Genomic DNA, 19097 nt, shown 5'->3' on the forward strand with positions numbered 1-19097 from the left:
AATTTTGATTCCTGTCTTGTTGGGCAGATGTACATGATGACCAAACTGACTCTGTGACAATGTGTGCGGCATCGTGCCCCATTGTGCCCATGTTGATTTTGTCTATCCCCACCAGACGCGTTCATGACACGCAGGTTAAAATACCAAAACCAAACGTGAACCAACTATATTAATTTGGGGAGAGTTTGAAACACATTGGAAACATTCATGGACATTTAGCAATCTTGCTGTTACTAGCTAATTTGTCCTGGGAGATAAACATTGGGTTGCTAATTTACCTGAAATACATATGGTAATTTTCTTTGCTGGATCTTTTTTGAATTTTTACCCATTTATGAGTCATAGTTAGTTTTTAGTTAGTTGTCTTTGATTAATCTCTCCTCCTTAATTCTTCTTCTTCTGATTTTATATGGAGGTTGGCAACCAACTTTAAGATGCATTACCGCCACCAACTGGAGTGTGGCACTCGTTCATCTTTCAATCCCCCGTGTGTGTATATACTCGTAAAAACCAATGAGTAGATGGGAGAGGCGGGACTTGCAGCATGTCAAGAGTCAAATAGAACTAAGTTCTATTTTAGGGCCTGGCTACGCAGGCTCCCGTTGACGCGCGTGCTCGAGCTGTATGTTTACATTTATTTTTGCACCGCTCGCATATGCAACGTGGGCGGTCTGGTCAGCATGTTAGGCCTAGCAAAGGCTGCGCGATATGGCCAAAATATCATATCACAATATTTTTTCACATTTTGGACGGTATAGCGGTATTTCATGGTATTTCATGTTTCAGAATGATAAAAGTCATACATTTTTTAGGATTACTAGTGGATGAACAGCAAAAATTCAAAATGGTTTTAATGGTCTTTCTCCATTCTGATTGCTCAACCAAACTAGGACAAAACTGACTGTGAAGTAGTCCAATTTGTACCACTTTTCATTTATTCAGCACTATATCAAAATATTGTTATAGATCTTATTGTAAAAATCCATACCAGTATGTGGATCCATAAATCTTCAAATTATGATATATATCGCCCAGCCCTATTCCTAGCCTACACGCAGATGCCAATACACATACACGCCCCTGCCTCAGCCATGGGGGTAATATTCATTGGGGGAGACTCTTGCATTGGAAACCAATATCTCACATCATTGCCAGGTGGTCATGATAAAGTGAAGGAATTGTGTGTGTGGTTTGCGTTTGCCTGCATGTGTGCGAACGTGTGTACATTGTTGCATGACCAAGAAAAGTGAGACAACTGGCTGAGTAATACTGTAAGTTGTTAACCATGTTTATTTTTATTTAGCCTATCTTTATCAGAAAAAAGAACACATCTGTTTTAAAAATAGTTGTTTGGAGAGCTGATAAGAGAGGGCTTCCATTATCTCTGTGTTGTTAATCTATGGAGTGGAGGTCTAGTGCCCCCATACTCAACAGGCGGACCACATGCTGGATCCGGACCCAGAACGGGGTCAATACGGGCCACTGTTTTTTTTGGGGGGGGGGACTCAGTTGGGCTTCGACCCCTGGTCTCATATGAACACGCATAATGCATGGCAAAATGTGTAGAATTGCAGGAAAGGAGCTTTAAAACTGAAAATATTTCTCTCCGCCATCAAGAAAGGTGTGACCTGTTTGAACAGTTTGGGATCGCATGGGTTGCGAGATGGGGGTTGGTTACAACGCCGATAAATGACTATCTATTCGGGCCTTTGCCACCTAGGGAGTTTCTGGGACCGGACTTTGTCAGATAGTTCTTGACTACCCCCGGTCTAGTGCATGGTCATTCACTATTCAGAATCAGGTACGGGTTGAGCAGAAATGAACTGAATAGAATATAGCATAGGCTTTCCAGACATCAAACTTTGTTTCACCCTTTTGTAACTACGTCTGAGTGCTCAGTGCAGAGGACAGCGATAGGGACCTTTTAGAAATTAGTATAGTGAATAGCATTGGACTTCAAAGACTACCTCCGCTGTCTCTCTCTGTAATGGACGGGTGTGCAGGCTATCTGCCATACGTAATGTACTGCATGTGGCTAAAAACAGATTTTTTTTTTTAAATAAATGAGGACAGACGCCTTTTAAAAGAGACCAGTTCCATCAGCTCTATTTGTAGTGTTCGTCCACTCACATAGACCATTAAATCTACCTTCTAAAAGTCCAGCTCTCTAAAAACCCTTAAATGAACACACACACACACACACACACACACACACACACACACACACACACACACACACACACACACACACACACTCCAATCTCAGGCTGCAATGATGGGCCTGTCAATCCCAGTGTGTGTGGGAACAGCAGTAAAGATTGAGAAGAGAGGAGGGTTCTCTGTTTTATGTTACATTAACACTAGTCCCCCTGTCTGTCAGTCTGAGTGGTCCTCTGGGTACAGAGTGGGTTGACAAGGGCTTTTCATTTATGTTACTACATTTATAAATACTTGAAATGTGGATTGGTTAGATCTCTACCCAAACAGCGCCTTTTACAGATGTTTAAAGAAAGGTGAGAAAAAAGCGGAAAATAAAATTTTATGTATGGCTGGCACAATTAGTGTAATTGATGGTTATGGATGAAAACCATCATGAAAATAAAATAACCATGGTAACCGTTTTTTGGGGGTGGGACAAACACCTGACTGAAGCCGGCCATTTGTGCGGTATAGTCCTTTTCTGCAGTGACATTGACTCTTAACAACGTGATGAAACTTTGTTGCTTCTTGCTGAAACAAGCAAGTTGTAGCAAACTAGCACACACAGAAAGGTGTAAGCAAGGTGCAGCAGCAGCACACATAGACATAGAATGAAATGGGCTTGGAATCTCTAACCCTGGCAATTCGACTGGTAAACTCATGAGTACACTCTTAATGGCTGCGTTGCAATCATTTCCATGGTAATGTAGAATGTTCAATCAAATGATGTTAACTGATGTGGCTCATGTATTGGAAAGTATTTTTTGTAATGCGAGTTGAATCAACAAATCACAGCACATATTGATGGGTACACTTCCTGCTTTTACTTCCTGCTTTGCGCCTATGGGTACACAACAATGGCCGCCAGTCCAACCATTATGCCATCATTGACTTGAATAGGGATGCCTGTTCTATTCATTCTATATCTATGGCAGCACATGCAGTCAGGAGTGGAGAGGAGAAAATGTGTGGCAAAAAAATTATATGTATTTATATTTTTTTGCTATTCGAACGGTTATTACAGAGACTGCGGTCATTTGGCTGGCCAATTACCGTTAGCCTAGGTAAGTAATAAAAGGTTAAATATTTTATTATTTTTGTTTTAATTCCATCACTGTCACAGCCCTAATTTTATGTGGGTGGAGGGTGTTACATTAAATGTATAGTACTCAGATTGTATTGTATTACACACTGCTAGAACCGGCCCTGTCTTGCTCCAATACAAATGAGTTAGGCCTAGCCAGCCTACAATATTAATGAAAAAAGTGACATCTAATGTTCTTTCAGTAATACAATGCTAAGAGCAGTGAAGTCATAGCGATGTGTTTTAGATGCGAGTATGAACGTAAAAGAAAAACTAAGGATGGTCCGAAATAAATATTTTCCAAAATCAACAACCAATTTATACACATTTGATGTTATGTAACTATGCCCCTTCTCTTTTATTTAGTCCTAAAATAGTTAACGGTTAAATGTGAACAAAACTGTCACTTTCAGTGCTCTAAAGTCATACAACTGTCCGAAGACAAATGCAATCTATATAAATGTTAATAAAACATCTCAAATCATAACAAAACTGTCAAATGATTATTCTGGCATGATTTTTTAAAGGGTCTATTGCAATGTACGTCTGTATGGGTAAGACAGGTTAGGCAGAACGGTTTTAAATACTTTTGTCCGGAAAAATAGCCATCATGACTATCGTTCGGTGCGACCGACAGTCACAATTTTGGATCAAATCACATAATGGTACTCACGTGACAGGATGTGACATCATTAAGATGCCTGTGAGATACCCTTTGGTTAAGAATAAAGGTAAGCAAGTCTCTCGTAAATGTTTGATAAGTTTACATTTCCACTCCCTGTCAGGTTTTACCTCCAAAATCTGATAATTCGGTGCGACTACTACAAACCAATAAAAAGGATGAATTATCTGAAAAGCTTATATTTAATTTGGATACTCAAGATACATACTTGATGCCAAAGTCAAGTGTTCACGTGGGTGCATAAGCAGTTGCCTCTAAAACATGTTTAGGTGAGGAAAGTCATATGGTGTAACCAAAACGATCATTCGGAGTCACCAGAAATTCCGATTACACCATATGTCTAAACTGTTGTACTGAACGATGTCAATATGTTCGAATCAAATTTGAATTGTCACATACGCTGAATACAACAGGTGTAGAACTTAGTGAAATGCTTACTTACAAGCCCTTAACCAACGGTGCAGTTTTAAGAAAAATAAGTGTTAAGTAAAAAATAGATAAATAAAAGTAACAAATAATTAAAGAGCAGCAGTAAAATAATAGTAGCGAGGCTACATACAGGGGGTACCTGTACAGAGTCAATGTGTGGGGCCACTGGTAAATTGAGGTAATTGAGGTAATATGTAGACTTAGTGACTATGCATAGATAATAAACGGAGTAGCAGCAGCGTAAAATGGGGGGGGGGGGGTCAATGCAAATAGTCTGGGTAGCCATTTGATTAGCCGTTCAGGAGTCTTATGGCTTGGGGGTAGAAGCTGTTAAGAAGCCTTTTGGACTTAGACTTGGTGCTCCGGTACCGCTTGCCATACGGTAGCAGAGAGAACCGTCTATGACTAGGGCGGCTGGAGTCTTTGACAATTTTTAGGGCTTTCCTCTGACACCGCCTGGTATATAGGTCCTGGATAGCAGGAAGCTTGGCCCCAGTGATGTACTGGGCCGTACGCACTACCCTCTGTAGTGCCTTGCGGTCAGAGGCCGAGCAGTTGCCATACCAGGCAGTGATGCAACCAGTCAGGATGCTCTCCAGGGTGCAGCTGTAGAACTTTATGAGGATCTGAGGACCATGCCAAATCTTTTCAGTCTCCTGAGGGGGAATAGGCTTTGTCGTGCCCTCTTCATGACTGTCTTGGTGTGTTTGGACCATGATAGTTTGTTGGTGACGTGTACACCAAGGAACTTGAAGCTCTCAACATGCTCCACAACAGCCCCGTCGATGAGAATGGGAGTGTGCTTGGTCCTCCTTTTCCTGTAGTCCACAATCATCTTCTTTGTCTTGATCACGTTGAGGTAGAGGTTGTTATCCTGAAACCACACGGCCAGGTCTCTGACCTCCTCCCTATAGGCTGTCTCATCGTGGTCGGTGATCAGGCCTTCCACTGTTGTCATCGGCAAACTTAATGATGGTGTTGGAGTCGTGCCTGGCCATGCAGTCATGAGTGAACAGGGAGTACAGGAGGGGACTGAGCTTGCACCCCTAAGGGGCCCCTGTGTTGAGGATTAGCGTGGCGGATGTGTTGTTACCCACCCTTACTACCTGGGGTCCGACAGGAAGTCCAGGATCCAGTTGCAGAGGGAGGTGTTTAGTCCCAGGGTCCTAAGCTTAGTGATGAGCTTTGAGGTCATTATGTTGTTTAACGCTGAGCTGTAGTCAATTAATAGCATTCTCACATAGGTGTTCCTTTTTTCCAGGTGGGAAAGGGCAGTGTGGAGTGCAATAGAGGTTGCATCATCTGTGGATTTGTTGGGGCGTCACTCACTATTAGATTTCGTGCACCAGCTGTTGTTTACAAATATACATAGACCCGCACCCCTTGTCTTACCAGAGGTGGCTGTTCTATCCTGCCGATACAGCGTAAAACCCGCCGGCTGTATGTTATTCATATCATCGTTCAGCCACGACTCTGTGCAACATAAGATATTACAGTTAATGTCCCGCTGGTAGGATATACGTGATCGTAGTTAGTCTATTTTATTATGCAATGATTGTACATTGGCTAATAGGACCGATGGTAAAGGCAGATTACCCACTCGCCGTCGGATCCTTACAAGGCACCCCATCCTACGTCCCCAATATCTCCGTCTCTTTCTCCTGCGAATGATGGGGATGAGGGCCTTGTTAGGTGTCTGAAGTAAATCTGACTCGTTAAAGAAAAAATATTCTTCCAGTACGAGGTGAGTAATCGCTGTCCTGTTATCTAGAAGCTCTTTTTGGTGATAAGAGACGGTGGCAGAAACATTATGTACAAATTTAAGTTACAAATAATATTTATTATTTTTACACACAAATACATCATTATCTCCTTGTAAGTAAAAACACACGTTTTTGTAGGATAAGGGTGTTTTATGTCAGTTTTGTACTGAAAATACCTTTGCATAAATAACCTAGTTTTTTCTGTTTCTTAATTGAGGGTCAATTTGCAGATGCCTCTATCAAGCAAATGCCTGTATCGTGAGGACATAGATTATTGCTGACTCAGTTGCTAATTGGCCACAGAAATTCAGTTGTTCCACTTTGGGGGGAGTAGACAGCAGGCTACGATCTATGCAAGTGTTGTATAAACATCAGAGGGAAGCCAGTTGTCACGGTTGTCGTTGGGAAAGGAGGACCAAAATGCAGCAGGTATGTGGATGCTCATCTTGACGTTTATTTAAATAACGAAGTGAACACCAAAATAACAAAAGAACGAACTCACGATCAACGAATGTCAAGAACAAGAATCCACAAATCATGACACTCCACATGATGAGCGACGGTCCCGTCACCCAATACAGAAACAAGAAGAACCTATACCTACTCAGCACTCTGCCATATATTTACGGATTCAAACAAATCACCTGGAACTTTTCTGAAAAGGCTCATAGGAAGGGGGCACCAGATGGTGTGGGTGGGGCTGTGAAACATTATCTGCACAAACACATTTAATGGGGGGGGGGGGGGGAGAGATGTGCAGACTCCCAAGGAGCTCTTCGAAATACTTGAGAAGAGTGGATCGAGTATCAAGTTCTTTTGGATTGAGGAACGAGGAAGCTGTGCCAAACAATCTCACTGGAGTCAAAGGAACCATGAAATTGCACCAGGTCAACAGACAAATTGGTCACACAAACGGACACCCCTAGTCCGCTCAATGTACATGTGTAACGCTCCTACTGCACACCGGACATGTAACCGCCGCTGCTCCTCAGAAGCAAATGGAGGAGGCGAAAAGTGAAAAAGCTAGAGACCTGTCGGACATAGTCATGACCTTAGGGTTGAAGGCCGCATTAGGATGCAACCTCACTTTTGAGTCGCCAAGTGCAAACTTCATACAGGAGGGGATCTTCAGATGCACAGGTTCCATCGGTTCAAAGGGGCCCTCGCATAGCACATCTAAAACCAAATCCCAAGTGGGCGCAAAAGGCTTAGAAACCGGTCTGAGACGGTGCACACCTTTTTAAAAACTGCACTGCCATGGGATGAGCCACTGGAGTGGAACCATAAATTCCTATATGACACGCTAAAATAGCTGCCATATACATCTTCGGTGTGGAGAATTAACGGCCCTGCTCGAAAAATACCCTGTTATAATATAAAAATGGCCACCAGAGATCTCTGAAAAGGAACAATTCCTTTATTTTGGCACCAAAGTTCGAACGCCAGCCACTTATCCATACAACCGTCACATGGAGGGTGCCCTTGTAGACTGTATAGTAGCAATAACGTTTAGAAGTAAATGCTTTGCAAACAGATTGCCCTCCCACATCACTTTATACACAGAAGATCTCTCCGCTAAACGTAGAATCACATGGTTTATCCGTATCTCTGTGACCTGCTCACTGAACAAAGTTGCCAACAAAAAAAGTTGCCAGTGTCTTTGCAATTGATACAAACAAGCAAAGTATAAAAAAATTATTCAAATGAAAACCGAGATGACTGCATTAAAATATAAACAGTAGGATATAGGCCTATTTCAATTATATTGAAATATATTTAATTTTTAATCAATTGAATTCTATTTTGCTACTTGTAGACTACTGCCTGTAATTTGTCTCAATATATGTAATGATGTGTAGCTTAACATGTGCGCAATGATGAGCCAAATCAATGATTTAATGCATTTATAGTGGTAAGCATTAAAATAAGCCACCTCAATATTTGCAGCCGTAGGTGGTACTAAATCTGATCTGTCGTCAGTATTGTGAAATAATTTGAATGTTAAGGAAGGATTTGACTGGAAAAGCTGACTCGAGAGCAGCATTACCTTTCTTTCGATCCTATCAGTATCTACACATGTTCCAACAACGCAAATAGCGACTGTTCTCTCTGCGTGGTGTTTTGGGAAATTAATGTTACATCTTCGGCCATTGTAGGAAAGATGCATTGTTAAAACACTCGTAAGCCTAAGTTCCATCGCTATCTGGAAACCGGGCCCATAATGTTTAGCTTAAAATGTTGATAAACTATTTCTTCATATAAGTGCAGTAATGTGCGCATGGGACGCAAATGTTCCAAGATGCAATTTGCAGGAAAACACTGTTCTAAAATGCGCACAGCGCATGGAATCGGTTTCATGGACAGAGGGGGGAGAGCTATAGATGTAACAACTATCATGTGTTGCTAAAATTACTAGGATAATGCTTTTGCCTACTAGATAATGAAAGTTGATTTTGAAATCCAATAGTACAGGAGAGCACATTTGACCAGTGTTTCCAACTTAGCGCCTTTGTCGTTATATTTAGCGAGTATTCAGACCCCTCCAGCAACACATTTTTTAAAAAGCGACTAGCGACAAATCTAGCGACTTTTTCTGGTGTTATTGGAGACTTTTGGAGACTCTGACGTGAAAGCACGTATCGTTCTTACGTATCGTTCTTATTCTTCTCAACGAGCAGCGGGTGCTGCCGTGGGCCCCACCCCGGTCCCAAAGCACTCACAGGCGGCCCAGTCCTCACGCTGCAGTCAGAGCAGGAGATATTCACCCCTCCACGTCCAGACTGCAAATGAATCGGGCATGCGGGAAGCCGCCGCTGGCTGATCCAGCCCTGGCTTACGTAAAAAAACAAAACAATTAACCTGAATTAGGGCCAGGCTAGTTACCATCATTTTCTCACATTGCCATTGACAGTTTTTTCTATTGTCTCTTTTTGGTCCATTTAGATTGTTAATGTAGATTGTATACAAAAAAATGTTATGGTTAAACATGTTCATGTTTTACTGTGACTTGTTGTAGGCTCCTAAGTCGACCATAAGGTTAAAAACCAAACCAAATTAAGAAAACTAAACTAAAGAACTAAAAACTAAAATAAAAAACAAAGTAACTCCGCCAGAGTGTCTCTATTGGGTCACTTTTGCTGGTCCCAAGCCTGGATAAAGGAGGAGGGTTGGAATTGTGACATAAAAAAAAAACAAGAATCGACAGAAGAAAGTTCATTTGTAGTTCTAAACATATTTAGGGTGTTTTTTACTCACCTTTTGTCTCTCCCACAACTTTATACCTCTCTCCTACAGCGTCCATCACAATTACATGCACATGGCCAATTATGCAAATTAGGTGATGACATCATTTAGGTACTTCTAGCGACTTTTAGGACAGTCAATAGCTACTTTCCTCACTGAGGAGTTGGCAACACTGCATTTGACAAAACTACACCTGTTTGAGGCATTTATTTCAAAGGACTTATATACGGTACTATTATTAGATCAGTGTTATGATTAGCAACCAAGTAGACTGTTTATTTTAGGAAGATTGTGCGCGAATCCAAGAAGACTGAGGCTCAACAGGAGGATGAGTTGAATCTGTGTGTCGTGACATTATCGGCTAGCCAATCAGCTAGCTAACTAGTTTTGAAGTGGAGCCCTTTTTGTCTGGAGAAGTAAAGGAATGGTTCCAGCGCTGTAGGAGCTGTATCTACTACACTTTGTTTTGGGACAAGCTGGATCACTTGGAGTTCCAATGTGGCAATTGTTTGCTTCCAGAGGATTATATGATTGAAGTGGCTTCCTTGATCAAGCAGGTCACCAGTCTACGTTAGAAACTGGGGAAAATGCAGAGTGGAATGTTTACCTTTTTTCTACGCTGGTGGCTGGAAGGTGTTTGGGCTTGTTGGATGCATCTCTGCCTTCCATTTGTCGTTGTCCGACTGGCCGGTGTTCGCATGTCATGAGCCGTGGAAGCCGAATACCCTACAAAATCAACCTTGATCGACCTCATATTTTGAAAACCCCAGAAAAATATGTTGTAAGAGGGGTGTTTTCCTCAGATATAAGTGACCATTGTCATATTGAATGTATCAGGGAGGTGCGAATACCTAGATCCAAACCCCGTCTTATCAGAAAGAGGAATTTTAAACACTTCAATGAACAAGCTTTTTCAAATCAAACTTTATTTGTCACATGCGCCGAATACAAGTGTAGACTTTACCGTGACATGCTTACTTACAAGCCCTTAACCAACAGTGCCGTTCAAGAAGAAGACATTTTTTACCAAGTAGACAAAAATAAAAAGTAATAATAAAAAGTAACACAAGAAGAATAACAAGTACCGAGTCAGTGTGCAGGGGTACAGGCTAGTTGAGGTAATCTGTACATGTAGGTGGGAGTGAAGTGACTATGCATATGTAACATGGAGCCCATTTTACATGATGTTCAACGTAATGATATTGACTGTATCTAGTCTATTCATGATCCAGAGCTGGCTCTGAAACACTTATCAAATGTCTTAAGCATATTCCCTTAAAAACCATGAGTATGGAACACCGTTTGGTTCTTTGCGTGTCTAAAAAGATTCATGTCAAATAACACTATTTGACGTGTCAAATAACATTGTTAAATACGCTTGTTGACCAAAAAGGACCTGAATATTACTGCACGTCGCATAATAATTTAACAAGTTCACAATTTTTTTACGTAGTTATTACACATTGATTACACTATCACTCGTATTTCATATGTCATAACGATTCACCGATATGTATGCTATGATGCTGGTAAAGTTTTCTCTCGCGCACCTACCGCACGAGCGTAGACGCACTTCCCCAAACTCCGGACAGTGCTGGTTTGAAAAAAAAACTAGCTAGCTGATGGATGCAAACAATGTTCTTCCCCAAAAAATTTAGCACAACTACATCATCTGTTTCAGTAGCTATAGTTTGCTAACTATCTAGCTAGGTGTCATCTAAAATACCCCTAATTTACAAGACAGTTCTTATTTGATTAATGGTGGTCGGACCCACCTATGTGAAGCTAGCCACAATGGATTAGCCACAATAGTGGAATTTGCGGTTTGCCTTCAAAATTATTTTTTATTTATTTAACCTTTATTTAACTAGGCAAGTCCGTTAAGAACAAATTCTTATTTACAATGAAGGCCTACCAAACGTGGGCCTGGGATTAAAAAAATGAATAAATACAATATAAATATAGGACAAAACACACATCACAACAAGAGAGACAACACTACATAGAGATGTAAGACAACAACATAGCAAAGCAGCAACACATGACAACACAGCATGGTAGCAACACAACATGGCAGCAGCACAAAACAGGGTACAAACATTGGACACACACAAAGCACAAAGGGCAAGAAGGTAGAGACAACAATACATCACACAAAGCAGCCACAGCTGTCAGTAAGAGTGTCCATGATGGAGTCTTTGAATGAAGAGATTGAGAAACTGGATCGCTTTGAGTGTTTGTTGCAGCTCGTTCCAGTCTTTAGCTGCAGCGAACTGAAAAGAGGAGCGACCCAGGGATGTGTGTGCTTTGGGGACCTTTAACAGAATGTGACTGGCAGAATGGGTGTTGTATGTAGAGGATGAGGGCTGCAGTAGATATCTTAGATAGGGGGGAGTGAGGTCTAAGAGAGTTTTATAAATAAGCATCAATCAGTTGGTCTTGCGACGGGTATACAGAGATGACCAGTTTACAGAGGAGTATAGAGTGCATTGATGTGTCCTATAAGGAGCATGGGTGGCAAATCTGATGGCCGAATGGTAAAGAACATCTAGCCGCTCGAGAGCACCCTTACCTGCCGATCTATAAATTATGTCTTCGTAGTCTAGCGTGGGTAGGATGGTCATCTGAATCAGGGTAAGTTTGGCAGCTGGGGTGAAATAGAATTGAAAGCGGTAATTGAAAGCGATGCAAATTAATACAAATAATGTTCTTATATAAATTCCACAAAATATAATAATTAGTTAATTTGACAAATCTGTTAATCACACTGATTGTATTAGACTTTAGAATTGCATTGGGGGCATACCTATTTCACTGTACATCCTAACCCCATGTTATTGATCCACAATCCATACAGTGGGGAGAACAAGTATTTGATACACTGGTGATTTTGCAGGTTTTCCTACTTACAAAGCATGTAGAGGTCTGTAATTTTTATCATAGGTACATTTCAACTGTGAGAGACGGAATCTAAAACAAAAATCCAGAAAATAACATTGTATGATTTGTAAGTAATTAATTTGCATTTTATTGCATGATATAAGTATTTGATCACCTACCAACCAGTAAGAATTCCAGCTCTCACAGACCTGTTAGTTTTTCTTTAAGAAGCCCTCCTGTTCTCCACTCATTACCTGTATTAACTGCACCTGTTTGAACCCGTTACCTGTATAAAAGACACCTGTCCACACACTCAATCAAACAGACTCCAACCTCTCCACAATGGCCAAGACCAGAGAGCTGTGTAAGGACATCAGGGATAAAATTGTAGACCTGCACAAGGCTGGGATGGGCTACAGGACAATAGGCAAGCAGCTTGGTGAGAAGGCAACAACTGTTGGTGAAATTATTAGAAAATGGAAGAAGTTCAAGATGATGGTCAATCACCCTCGGTCTGGGGCTCCATGCAAGATCTCACCTCGTGGGGCATCAATGATCATGAGGAAGGTGAGGGATCAGCCCAGAACTACATGGCAGGACCTGGTCAATGACCTGAAGTGAGCTGGGACCACAGTCTCAAACAAAACCATTAGTTACACACTACGCCGTCATGGATTAAAATCCTGCAGCGCACGCAAGGTCCCCCTGCTCAAGCCAGCGCATGTCCAGGCCCGTCTGAAGTTTGCCAATGACCATCTGGATGATCCAGAGGAGGAATGGGAGAAGGTCATGTGGTCTGATGAGACAAAAATAGAGCTTTTTGGTCTAAACTCCACTCGCCGTGTTTGGAGGAAGAAGAAGGATGAGTACAACCCCAAGAACACCATCCCAACCGTGAAGCATGGAGGTGAAAACATCATTCTTTGGGGATGCTTTTCTGCAAAGGGGACAGGATGACTGCACCGTATTGAGGGGAGGATGGATGGGGCCATGTATCGCGAGATCTTGGCCAACAACCTCCTTCCCTCAGTAAGAGCATTGAAGATGGGTCGTGGCTGGGTCTTCCAGCATGACAACGACCCGAAACACACAGCCAGGGCAACTAAGGAGTGGCTCCGTAAGAGGCATCTCAAGGTCCTGGAGTGGCCTAGCCAGTCTCCAGACCTGAACCCAATAGAAAATCTTTGGAGGGAGCTGAAAGTCCGTATTGCCCAGCAACAGCCCCGAAACCTGAAGGATCTGGAGAAGGTCTGTATGGAGGAGTGGGCCAAAATCCCTGCTGCAGTGTGTGCAAACCTGGTCAAGAACTACAGGAAACGTAGGATCTCTGTAATTGCAAACAAAGGTTTCTGTACCAAATATTAAGTTCTGCTAATACTTATGTCATGCAATAAAATGCAAATTAATTACTTAAAAATCATACAATGTGATTTTCTGGATTTTTGTTTTAGATTCCGTCTCTCACAGTTGAAGTGTACCTATGATAAAAATTACAGACCTCTACATGCTTTGTAAGTAGGAAAACCTGCAAAATCGGCAGTGTATCAAATACTTGTTCTCCCGACTGTAGGTATCGGTATACTCAGTGACACCCAGAGAACATTAGCGTCGTAGCTTTTATTGCGGGACTCTGAAACCACTGTGAATTGAGACGCATGCATTGTACAAGTCAACCTCCTATCAGCGTGTTTGGCATTTAAATGTCTCAGTGGTGTCCCCCGCATTGTTTGGGGGATGGGGAGGCCCCACCTTTAATGTACCATCAGACCTCCGTCTGGATCCGAGTACCAAACTGTGCAAACAGAATTAGGTTTGGCCAGCCAGACTCCCGACGGATGGGGGCCATATCATGTGGGCCACAAATAACTCACCATCAGGACTCTTTTCATTGAGTAAACACATTTTTAACACAATGAGGTCTGGTCTCTGAAGAAGATACCTACACACTTCATCTATTTCTGTCCCAGATTCAGCGTCTCATCCCGTCACCGGGATCAAAATCCAGCGAAAAATCATATCGCCAATTAGCATTAAAAAAAAATCATAATAAAAAAAAATATATATATATATATTTTTTTTATAGATACACCTCTCCTGAATCGACCCACGTCGTCCGATTTCAAAAAGGTTTTACAGGAAAAGCAAATCATTAGATTATATTAGATGAGTCCATCGTAAAAAGCAGCTTCATAGCCATTTTCCGACCAACCACTTGCATCACATATAATCAAAAAACAGCTAAATGCAGCACTAACCTTTTACAAACTTCATCAGATGGCACCCCTAGGACATCATGCATGCATTCTTTTGTTCAATAAAGGTCATATTTATATATAAAAACAGCATTTTACATCTCTGTCTGAGGTTGACTACATAATTTCCCCTCAAAAGCGTCCCGGTAAACAATGCTACATTTCCCTAAATTACTATCCTATAACGATTTTTTAAATGTATATTGTCAATCTAACATTTATAGATGAATATCTCTTGAGAACACCCGTCATACCAGATTTTAAATTAACTTTACTGGGTAATCACACTTTGCGATAAAAGGAGATGCGATACTCAGAAAATTAGCTAATATACAGAGCTCGGCGCCATCTTGGAAACAATCGCATGTCACATCTCATCTTGTATAATATTGTCAATAATCGCCTACCTTTAGTTGTCTTCATCAGAAAGCATCCCAGGTCCACAACAGATGTATTTTCGGTCAAAAAGTCCATACTTCACGTTCCATTAGCCTGATGTTGGTAGCGCGTCCTATGGCTCTCTCCAAGCGCAGGGCTGAAGTTCCGAATAAAATGCAATGCTCCCGCATGTAGGTTCGTTCAAACATGTCAAACGTTGTATAACATACATCTTCAGGGCCTGTAACACCAAGAGAGCCAATAAGATTCGAGGGGGATGATGTCATGGCCTTTAAAACCGTATCCAAAGGTGGGGGCAGACATGGCCGCCGGCGTCATAATGGTGATGGCCCATCCCCTGTGACCAATTTCAAACTCGTGTCATTCACTGAGTTTTGACTCTATAAGGCTCAAACCACTGTGAAAGGACTGGCGACATCTAGTGGAAGCAATAGGAAGTGCTCACTGAACCATTGTTAACGGTGTGATTAATAAGGAAAGATGAGAAGTCGAGTCCACAATTCAGAATTCCACTTCCTGTTTCAATCGGTCTCGGGGTTTTGACTGCCATTTGAGTTCTGTTATACTCACAGACACCATTCAAACAGTTTTAGAAACTTTAGAGTGTTTTCTATCCATATATAATAAGTATATGCATGCCCTAGCTTCTGAGTTTGATTAGTAGGCCGTTGAAAATGGGAACGATTTTTTTTTTAAATGCGCTGTGGCGCCCCCTATCCTACGGTATCCTCAAGAGGTTAAGTCCATGGTAGGCAAGCTACGTTAAACAAAAGAACTGAAATGGTGCCAATCCCTCACATCCTACCAATAAGTGATTTAAAGTCAATGGCCAATGAACTTCATCTCATCTTTCTACTGCAGCCCTCATCCTCCACTCATACAGCCAGCATCCTTAGTGAAACATGCTATACCGAGAGACTGCTAGGTAAGGAATATTTGGTTTGGAACTAGCTAATGATAAATGATAAGAAAGGTACGCCAGTCTAAATGGTTGACTAAGGCCAACTATGAATTTCAAAAACATATTACTTACATGAATGCAAAGAATACTTCTGCCAGTGTCAGCCTAAAGGCGACTGCAAGGAAGGAGATACTTTTGGCCATGTAGTGTATGTGGACACCCCTTCAAATGAGTGGATTTGGCTATTTTAGCCACACCTGTTGCTGACAGCACACCGCCATGCAATCTCCATAGCGAAACATTGGCAGTAGAATGGCCCGTACTGAAGAGCTCAGTGACTTTCAACGTGGCTCCGTCAAATTTCTGCCCTGCTAGAGCGGCCCCTGTCAACTGTAAGTGCTGTGAAGTGGAAACGTCTAGGAGCAACAACGGTTCAGCCACGAAGTGGTAGGCCACACAAGTTCACAGAATGAGACCGCTGAGTGCTGAAGTGCTTAGTGTGTAAAAATCGCCTGCACTCAGTAGTGAGTGTCGCAACCGAGTTCCAAACTGCCTCCGGAAGCAATGTCAGCACAATAACTGTTCGTCGGGAGCTTCATGAAAAAAAAACTATCCATTGCTGCTCCTCCAGAGTCAAATAACGCATATGTGACGATCATAACAATGCAGCTAAAGTGTGACTCTCTCGCGCGAAATCAATAATTACATTTATGTATTTAATAACATCACTAACCACTCCCCCTCCCCCCTATTTAACATTGCTTGTAGGTGGTGGAAGCTGCCAGTGTGCTAGGCTTGTAATCTTTTAGATTTGTGTGTCATTTTTTGTATACACATTTGAATTATCTATTTATATAGGAGATAAGGCAATGAATAGGCCAATAGTGGCGAAGTAATTATCATTTAGCAATTGACACTGGAGTGATATATGTGTAGATGAGGATGTGCAATAGAAATACTGGTGTGCAAAAGGGCAGAAAAACAAAACAAATATGGGGATGAGGTAGGTAGTTGGTTGGATGGGCTATTTACAGATGTGCTGTGTACAGCTGCATCGATCGGTAAGCTGCTCTGACAGCTGACACTTAAAGTTAGTTAGTGAGGGAGATATAAGTCTCCAACTTCAGTGATTTTTGCAATTCGTTCCAGTCATTGGCAGCAGAGAACTGGAAGGAAAGGCAGCCAAAGGAGGTGTTGGCTTTGGGGATGACCAGTGAAATATACCTGCTGGAGCGTGTGCTACGGGTGGGTGTTGCTATGGTGACCAGTGAGCTGAGATAAGGCGGAGCTTTACCTAGCAAAGACTTATAGATGACCTGGAGCCAGTGGGTTTGGCGATGAATATATAGCGAGGACCAGCCAACGAGAGCATACAGGTTGCAGTGGTGGGTAGTATATAGAGCTTTGGTGACAAAACGGATGGCACTGTGATAGACTGCATCCAATTTGCTGAGTAGAGTGTTGGGAGGCTATTTTGTTTATTACATCGCCGAAGTCAAGGATCCGTAGGATAGTCAGTTTTACGAGGGTATGTTTGGCAGCATGAGTGAAAGATGCTTTGTTGCGAAATAGGAAGCCAATTCTAGATTTAACTTTGGATTGGAGATGTTTGATGCGAGTCTGGAAGGAGAGTTTACAGTCTAACCAGACACCTAGGTATATGTAGTTGTCCACATATTCTAAGTCAGAACCGTCCAGAGTAGTGATGCTGGACGGGCGGGCAGGTGCAGGCAGCGATCGGTTGAAGAGCATGCATTTAGTTTTACTTGTATTTAAGAGCAGTTGGAGGCCACGGAAGTAGAGTTGTATGGCATTGAAGCTCGTCTGGAGGGTTGTTAACACAGTGTCCAAAGAAGGGCCAGAAGTATACAGAATGGTGTCGTCTGCGTAGAGGTGGATCTGAGACTCACCAGCAGCAAGCACGACATCATTGATGTATACAGAGAAAAGAGTCGGCCCAAGAATTGAACCCTGTGGCACCCCCATAGAGACTGCCAGAGGCCCGGACAACAGGCCCTCCGATTTGACACACTGAACTCTATCAGAGAAGTAGTTGGTGAACCAGGCGAGGCAATCATTTGAGAAACCAAGGCTGTTGAGTCTGTCGACGAGGATGTGGTGATTGACAGATGCTAGTCGGACGGGCGGGTGCGGGCAGTGATCGGTTGAAGAGCATGCATTTCGTTTTACTAGCATTTAAGAGTAGTTGGAGGCCACAGAAGGAGTGTTCTATGGCGTTGAAGCTCATTTGGCGGTTTGTTAACACAGTGTCCAAAGAAGGGCCAGATGTATTTATTATCTACAAAAAGGTTAGACGTGTTTTGAATTCTGGTACCGCTGCCCCACACACAAGCTTGTTAGCTTGCTCTTGTCCAGGGCGTTGAGGCAACTCATGTTCAAAGTTCCTCTATATTAACCGCTCCTCAGTAGGTATCTTAGCTGCTAGTTATAATTAGCTATGTAATTCAGTGAAGTAATGATAGGCCTACTCCTAATATCCTAAATACATTATAATGCGCGTCATATCATGATGCCCAGCGCTTCAAGCCAACCCTCCTCCATGTCCACCCCTCACTTTCTCTCTCTCCCGACCCGCAAAATTTCTGTCACAGCTTGCGCCCTACAGTACACTTGTAAACAAGCTTACCCGGTCCGTAGCAAGCTGCTCTATCCCCACTGATTGGTGGAGTAATTTAATGATCTAAATGGAAAAACGATGTTGATTTCACAGGCCAAAAAAGGAACAGAAAGTCAACGATATAAACTGGTACTTTTGTTTTTGTTCTAAGCGGTTCAGAACTTTATTATGCTGGTCGGAACAGTGAAACGTAATGAAAACAATAGTGGTTCTGTTCAGAAGGCTCTAAATTTGATCACTCTTTTGTAGCTGAGAATTTTCCTGAACAGCAGGAAATGCCAATTTGTAGTGTATTCAAGGTTTAAAAGGCTTCTAAAGTTTGTAATTTCCACTTTAAAATGTCAGACTTTATTTTCCCTAGCGAAAAATGTATCAACCCCATACATTTCCATTCATTATAATACAAATAGTTCACATTTCCTGTTGCTACAGGATTATTTTCCTGCTGTAGCGAACTGTCTCAAATGAAGATCTTACGATCAATGCATATAGCCTGAGAGGGAACCATTCCATATGCATGCAAGTTATAACTCTGATATTAAGGACACACACACACTACGCAAACACATGGTCTAACATATCTTGTGCACAGTAGCGTGAAGCGTCTCAGTAGCTTATTGGAGGTTA

At 42.1% G+C, this 19097-nt stretch overlaps 1 protein-coding gene across 1 annotated transcript in view; it reads left to right on the plus strand.

Annotated features, from left to right (window-relative positions):
• The window catches only part of ghra (growth hormone receptor a), a 78665-nt gene that overhangs the window by 1362 nt on the left and 58206 nt on the right, over positions 1–19097 (plus strand).

The sequence above is a fragment of the Salmo salar genome, chromosome 24 (assembly GCF_965601325.2).
Source record: "Salmo salar chromosome 24, fSalSal1, whole genome shotgun sequence".
Taxonomy (NCBI): Eukaryota; Metazoa; Chordata; class Actinopteri; order Salmoniformes; family Salmonidae; genus Salmo; species Salmo salar.